This window comes from Maniola jurtina, chromosome 12, assembly GCF_905333055.1.
Source record: "Maniola jurtina chromosome 12, ilManJurt1.1, whole genome shotgun sequence".
Taxonomy (NCBI): domain Eukaryota; kingdom Metazoa; phylum Arthropoda; class Insecta; order Lepidoptera; family Nymphalidae; genus Maniola; species Maniola jurtina.
This window is the reverse complement of record NC_060040.1, coordinates 3,678,690-3,687,011: the sequence shown is the minus strand read 5'-3', so window position 1 is coordinate 3,687,011 and position 8,322 is coordinate 3,678,690.

Sequence of the window (8,322 nt, the reverse complement as noted above, 5' to 3'; positions counted from 1 at the left end):
GCCGCAAAGCGATTTAACGTTCCGGTACGATGCCGCGTAGAAATCGATCCGGGCTAAGGGTGAAATTGCCATGCACCTTCCAAGTTAGCCCGTTTCCACGCAGACTGCATCATCACTTACCATCAGGTGAGATCGCAGTCAAGCGCTAACTTGTATAAAAAAATAATAACGCAAGAGCCTCTCATCTTTACCCATTCTACAAAATAAGTCCAAGAATGGTTGAAACATTTTAATAATGCATCGTTCCGCAAACATAATCACGGAAATAAATTATATCATTTAGGTATAAATACTTGGCCAATTTCGAACACACGTCGAACAATAACACCGACAGTCCTTCCTCAAAATAGCCCTCGACTAATAAATAAGTTAGTAGGATATTTGCATGGATGGAAGCACAAAGAAGTCGATATCGGCAATTATGGAACCCGAGTCACGACAATCAATTTATCTCGGATTATAGGTTTATGAATCTAGGTCTGCATGGTAAGCTACGTCTACACTTGGCGAATTGAAATGAACGGAGCATGTAGCGAACAAAATTCGCGTATCATAGACGATCTTAGAGCGATCCTGCGACAACGAGCGTTCAGCTCTTGCAGACGCGCTCAGCTCATTATGTTTTTAACGAGCACTAAAGGATTCGCGTCGCGCTCGCGACGTTTGCCCGTCGCAAGCCTCATGGCAGAATGGTCAGAGAAGTTAATATAGTAATTTTTTATTATTAAAAATATATAAGAAGCATTGATAAGAAGATTGACGTAATCCTTTGCAAAATATAAATTTAAAGGTATAGGCTTCTTTTTGTCCCAGAAAACAAAAGAATTCCCACTTTTATTATAATAAACATAGCAGCAGCTGTTGTCAGAACAATTAATTCGTTCTTTCCGTTGCCATTCGCGAGTGTATCGTGGAAAAGTACCTTTCGAGGATAGTGTTTGTTGTACTAAGGACGTTCACGCTTGGCACCGCTCGCCAAGTGAAGATGTAAATTTAGATATTAGAGATTCGATTGTTACCGTCCTGTTATTGTTTGTTTTTAATTGATATTCCTGACGTAAATATAGGCTTTATGCTATTTAGGTTTATTATTTCATGGGTCTTTTTTCTAAATAATATATTGTCGTTTGAGACTGTGTATGTTTGTGTGTATGTGTATTTGTTACTCCTTCACGCAAAAACTACTGCACGAATCTGACTGGAATTTGGAATGACGATAGATTAAGCCTTGGATTAGCAAAAAAGCTTCTTTTATCAATAAAAATTCATGGTTCCCGTGGGATTTTTAAAAACCGCAATTTTATCTTTAAGTACGTATTATAGAGTACTTTAATATTAACTATATTTTTGCTGATATATCAAAAGGACAAATAACTAAACGGGCCATTTTATAAAATTATTACCGCACCATTATTACAATATCAAAATGTGTAATGCCATAATTTCGCGTAGCAAAGCAATGATCATACGAGCACGCCTCCATTACAAAACGCAATTTAGTTTACAACAGTGATTTATTCAGCCAAGATGCAACGAAATAAAGCGAATAAGGTCTAGCTCAGACGACGTATTATAAACGGACCAAATACTTAAATCAGTCAAAATGAAGATTCCACAAAAGACTTTCATTAGTTATTTGAATGCAGTTTTGCCATTTCATAACGGTTTCTTCGCTGAAGCTGATTGCTCAGCACTAAGAATTAGATGTTTTTAATAATATAATTGTATCTTTGAGTTCAGCAAACTGTGTACCTACATAATATTGTAATGCGATTTGGCGTTGCTGTAAGCATACTGAGGTATTATTTAATAAATCAATAAAATCAATAAACATGCTGCTTTCAATTTGTAATTATTAAGATGTAAAAATATGTTTTATATATTTTTTACGTGGTGGACTGCGGCTTAAACTCTTATCATTCTGAGAGGAGATGCATATTGATTACTAGTGGGCCGGCGCGACGGATAGAGAACATGGAAGGGTATGGTAGAGAACCAAGTTTAAGTTGTTATAGAGGCGGGCGGCTTGCCATTCGTACTTAGGCTGAAATCTATAAAGCGCACTTTGACTTTGCTCTGACTTAAGATTGAGTTAAAACGAGACAGATTTATGTGAGAGATATAGCTCTGTCTCGTTTTAACTCTGTCTTAAGTCTAAGCAAAGGCAGAGCGCGCTCTATAGATCTCACCCTTAGATCGGTATCTTTGCAGCAGCATAAAAGCAAGCAGTCTGCGTTGTAACTTAATATCAAAAATTATATAGTCGAGCGCGTAAATAAAAGAAAATGCGATTGCATTCGCGGTGGCGTACGATAATTGAAAAAATGTGTCCAGGACTGTTGGCGGCAGTAATAAGACGGGATTATAGAGAGAGAGTTTGGGAGCGCTAGACCTTCGTTATTTTATAAAAGCAAAGACTCTGCGCATCGTCCCCAACTTGTCGAAGCTTGGGTCATGATGGCTTTGGCGGATAACAGGTAGCAAAGACGTAGGTATACCTAAAATGTTTCGTCAAAGTATAGAGTCTAATTTTTTCATATTTTCTTCGGAATGGTATTAGAAATCACGTCATGCATTGCCAGACATTAGTATTGTGTTGCCACAATACTAATGTCTGGCAACTTTAAACAGACCCTTAACCCTTTGCCAGACACCTTTAAACTTTAATATGTCTTGGGTGTCTGGCAGGGGGTTTTACGTGGCGGCATAGTCACTGATCGTTCCTCCCTGTGTTGGGGACAGTACGCAGAGAAACTTTTATAAAATAACGAAGGTCTTGTTCTAACGGGCTCTTAGTCCATGACCGGGCCAGCACCGGGGCGGTTATTTCTTGCAACTGAGTCGCATAATTTCATCGGTATCCATTCCGCCATTTGCTTTTTACTCGTAGTTTAGCGAGAGTTTCTTGTGCTTTGCATTAATAAAGTTCTAATGGAATTTTTTCATGACCAACATTGAAGGATCGTTTTCATTGGACGAAGCCAACGCGTCAGTAGTCCGACAGGCGCCACGCATTAATTTGAAGTGCAATAGATTTTTAAAATGCTGAAAATTTCTATTAATTGGTCAGGTGGCAGTAACGTAGTGGCCTGTAAGGTGTCTCGGCATGCTATACCTACCTATTGACTGGAGTCAATGACTTCTATGTTCTGGAGTCCCCGCACAATAGGCCCCTATACCTAGTGTGTATCGACAGTCACAGTCGAAGTGATACCGTGAGTATCATCACTGATTGATTTCGAAATTTTTATTTACTAGATTTCTAAACCATCCAAAATACAAACCACACCCTTTTGTCCTACCTACACGAGTTTATCTCGTAGGCTTTTATTGATTTTGATTCTTTCAGGACATAATGCTATGGACGATGGTGCTTTGTAGGTAGAACTTATTCCGTTATAGCTGGTAGTGGCAGGTGATACGGCATTCTAAGAAGTTGTTCACACGATATCACGTATTAAACCTACTCTCTTGTCTTTTCGGTTACTGAAAGAATTTTTTTTTAAGCATACGTCACGCAGGATGCTTAAACTAAATTAATGGTGGCTTGTGTTTTTTCCCCCCAAAATTGGAAATTCTTGTTAGAATCGCGAACAAATAAAGAACAAGACGCCGATATGTTCATCAACGTAGTTGGAATTCCCTTAGGTCCATTAGCCAGATATTTTAATTGTTTGTTGGCGTCCCTTCTGAAAGTTCGCAGCTGGGCCGTGCCTACCGCGGCGCGCTATTTTGAGACAAATTACTTTCCAGTTGGCTTAGTACGAATTCGATCTCGAATAAATAAATAAATAATAAATAAAGTGATAGTAAATAAGTAATAATAAAGAAGTAAATAATGAATAAATAAAGTGGTTGCTTGGAAGAGATCACTATAGTGATAAGGCCGCCCTTTGCTTGCAAATCTTTCGTGTACTTTACCTTGTGTCATAGTTTCATCATCATCATCATCAGCCTGTGGACGTCCACTGTTGGACATAGGCCTTCCCTATAGAGCGCCACCACACCCGGTCCTCAGCCTTCCTCATCCAGCCACTTCCCGCCAGCCGCTTTATATCGTCGGTCCATCGTGCTGGAGGGCGTCCCACACTACGTTTGCTTAAACGCGGTCTCCACTCAAGGACTTTCCGGCTCCAACGGCCATCGCCTCTACGACAGGCATGGCCTGCCCACTGCCACTTCAGCTTGCTAATAGTTACTAATAGTGTCATAGTTTATAAGCAATAAATTATTTTAAAAAAAATATTCATGAGAATGCAGGGGACATAAAGTTGGAATATCACAGTTTGAGAGCCTTATACACATTCTAACAATGAGTATTTGATAATTCACCTAATAATGCTACATAGTAGGCGAAAACGGCAGTTTCGTTGGTAGTGTCGAAAAAATTATACGCGAAAACAATTGGGTGAGCTCACAAGACGGTGTTGTGAATATTGTTACATTGATAAAGCCTCAAAACAAGGCGGTTTTAATCCATTTCACCTTGACATTATACCTAGTGTTTCGATTATCGAAATCTAATGAAGTTGTCGAGATGTGAAAACTCATACTAAAAGTATTTGATGACTGTTTCTAAAGTGTTCGAAGTTTCTTCTTCTCAATAATAATAGCTACCTACTTTGAATAAGTTTATTTTTATTAAGAAAACCTCAAAAAATTAAGCATGTACGACTATTTCATTAACCTAATATTTTTTCGTAGGACAGACACGATTTCGTAAATCGAAACAACAAAGCGAGTAACTTTTTATAAATTTTGGTGGTCTATTAATAAAAATTACAAATTATATCTAACAATCAGTTTATCAAAATATTATTTTAGAAATAATATTATGGCGTGCAGTTTGTTGTTCACATTAATAAATAACCTATTTAGACAGCAAGATGTTAGATGATGTTATATATCTAAATATTAAGGTAGGTATATACGAAGTTAAAAAACAATTTTTTCCTACTATACTTCAAACGCTCGTAAACAAATCCTAAGTGGCTTTCACGGACATATTATTTTGAGGCTCAATGCACATTGGCAAAGAGTCGAAGCTACGCGAAGGGTAATCTAAAAAATAAGCTATGGTCAAATGACCTGATAGACGCATCGTCAACTTTGACGCAGTGTACCTTGAACCTTACATTGTAAGTAGTGCTTGGCGAAATACAAAAACATTATCTTTTATAACTTGTTTCACCTACGATATAAAAGTTATAAAAGCAACTGCTTACTTAACTACACACTTTCTTCCACCATTATCATAAAACCGTTCTTAGTACAGAATCAGTTTAATGTGCCCTAGTTAAAAGCGTATTCTGTACAAAACCATTATCCGGAGTTCAAACAGTAGGTATCCAGGATAGAATATCAGACGAGGTTAATATTTTATGTATAATAATAATCATTAGAGATGGGGATTATTGCTACTTTTAAATAATTTTCATCTACAGGTCTGCTTTTTCGCGGAAAGTGATTTTTCAATGTTTGCACTTGTTTAAGAAATTTGCTCTAGTATCGACTAATTTGTGAGTTATAGTCGATTGCTCATTTCTTAAACTGGACCCTTTCAAGTACTTAAAGATTTTTATATAAACCTGTGAGGATGATACTGCCATTAGCGCAATTAAAGGGCCATAAGCCTACGTTGTCGTATTAGTTTACAAATTGCGAAAACCAAATTAAATTTGAATTTCGCGCCCAGACCCGTGGCATCCACCTTAAGTTACGTAGCTATAGTGTTACGTATGAAAAGGCATTTCATGTGATTTTTGTTGCTACTTGTGAAAAGGTCCATCTATAATAATAATCAGACAAACCCTCAAAATTTCACAGCGATTGTCCACACCCCAGCCTTCCCTATCGCTTCGTATATCAAATTGAAATGTTAATTCAATAAGCACAACTTACGATCCGCTTCGGGGTCGAGATAAAAGAATATAATCCGAATGAGCATAAAATTATGACTGCACGACTCACTTGGGACAGCTTATTTGAGCTAAATAATTTATGCTCTCATAGATATGGGTAAATGTGTGATCACCCTAGCGACATGTCTGACGACAGAAGGTTTTGTATTTTTTTATTTGATTCATAATAATCAAAACTCACATTTTCTTATTTGTAATAGGAGACTTAGAAGCTTCAATAGCTGAACGGTTTTTGGTCTTATATTAATTGAAACTTTGTAGGCTCCTTAACCCAATGGTCTATACTCTATAATCTATATTAACGAAATACTTCACAAAGCGTGGCTTTACACTTACTTTGAATGTTAATTAATGAAGGCATGATTTCCCAATCTATATAAATATAAATTAACTGCCGCAAATTGGCAGATAATTTTTCGTGTTCGTAATTTTAGGAAAAAGATTTTATGAAAGATTTTTTCTTGAAAAAAAAAAGTTAGGGATGGTGTATTTGTATGAAAATCGCAATAAATTTCTCATTTTCTTCAATAGTAAATTAAACCTGTATGAAGCCCGAGCTGGTTGCTAGTAAATAATATAATTATAGCAATCGTTTTGACTAATAAAATTATGTATCTACGCTATAAGTCAAATAATAATCCTTGTGTGTTGATCGTGTCATGGTGAAAAGTCTGAATGCGATAAAAAGTCTCAAAACAAAAAGTCACTACAGTATAACATTTCTGTGGCTTATGTTCTATGATTTCCTAGATAACTAACGTATTTAGATTATCAAGCTGGGAAACTTAAATAGATAAAATTTATGGGCGGTCTCTTATCTCGGTTGCGACTGGTCGCGTGGCGGTTTATTCAATAAAAACTATTCAAATTTGGTTAAGAAACATTAGAAAGTTATTCAATCGACGCACTGTGCCCCTGGCTTAGCATTAAAACAGCAGTTAAACATAATTATGTATAGTTAAATATAATGTGATATCCTCATTGGTGGAAAATTGCTTTTTTAATGAATGCGCTTGTTGGAGAATTAAATTATAGGGATGAGGAATATGTGGTCGAGATGCGACAATAATTTCAGTCTTTTTTTTAAATTCATATACAAGTTCGCCCTCACCGGGTGGTAAGTGATGATGCAGCCTAAGATGGAAGCGGGCTAACCTGGAAGGGGTATTGACAGCTTTATTGAACTCATTATACCCCGTTGATTTCTACAAAACATCGTACCAAAACGCTAAATCACTGGTGGTACGTCTTTTGCCGGTAGGGTGGTGACTAGACCAAACAAATTAGCTAGATACCTAAGTGGTTGACTCTGGAGTCTGAATCTCCGAATTTAGTCTTTTCGTGCGTTATAGTGCACGATAAGCAGCACGACATTTTCGGTTATTGTCTCTAACATTTGTTTAAAATATAATAAAAACTAGATTTTATTGAGTCATAGATACGCCATAGCAGAATCGTAAAGCTCATCGCATTATTATCCTAAGAAAATCCTACTATATTCTAACGATAAACCACAAAGTTAAATGATGCGTACTAAAGTATAAAATTCATACCTCAAAGAGAAAACCATATTGCAAAAACCGTCCTAGTATTTGAAGAAGCAGCGCAAATACGGACTGTAGTCAGGACAAAGCATTACGGAGCTTCTGTCCGTCGGATTCGGTTACAAAGTAAACCGCCCACAACAACCCATCAAGTATGGTCTCGGATAACGCTTAAGTGACTTGCCGACCACCGAGGAATATTCCATTAAATTGTTTTCTTTGCTGAACGCTATCCGTCTTATGTCTCACTCCAATGTTGGGACAGAATACCACGGCGAGTGCTGTAGACTTAATCCAGAGTTGCACGCTCACATTTAAGCTAGAGCAACGTTTTTTTAGGGTTCCGTACCTCAAAAGGAAAAACGGAACCCTTATAGGATCACTTTGTTGCCTGTCTGTCTGTCTGTCAAGAAACCTATAGGGTACTTCCCGTTGACCTAGAATCATGTTTGGTAGGTAGGTAGGTCTTATAGCACAAATACAGGAATAAATCTGAAAACCGCGAATTTGTGGATACATCATTTTTAAAAAATGTGTTTCAATTTTCAAAATAAGATAACTATACCAAGTGGGGTATCAAGTGAAAGGGCTTTAGCGGTAGGTAGGTACATCCTAAAACAGTTTTTTTTTATGTGTAGTAGTTTTTGATTTATCGTGCAAAATGTTGGAAAAAATACCTGATTACGGAACCCTCAGTCGAGTCTGACTTGGTTTTTTATTCTTATACAAGTTAACTCTTGACTGTAATCTCACCTGATGATGCAGTTTAAGACGGATGCGGGCTAATCTGGAAGGCGTATGGCACTTTTTATTAAATCCCAAACCCACCGCATCGCACTGGAACGCTAAATCACTTG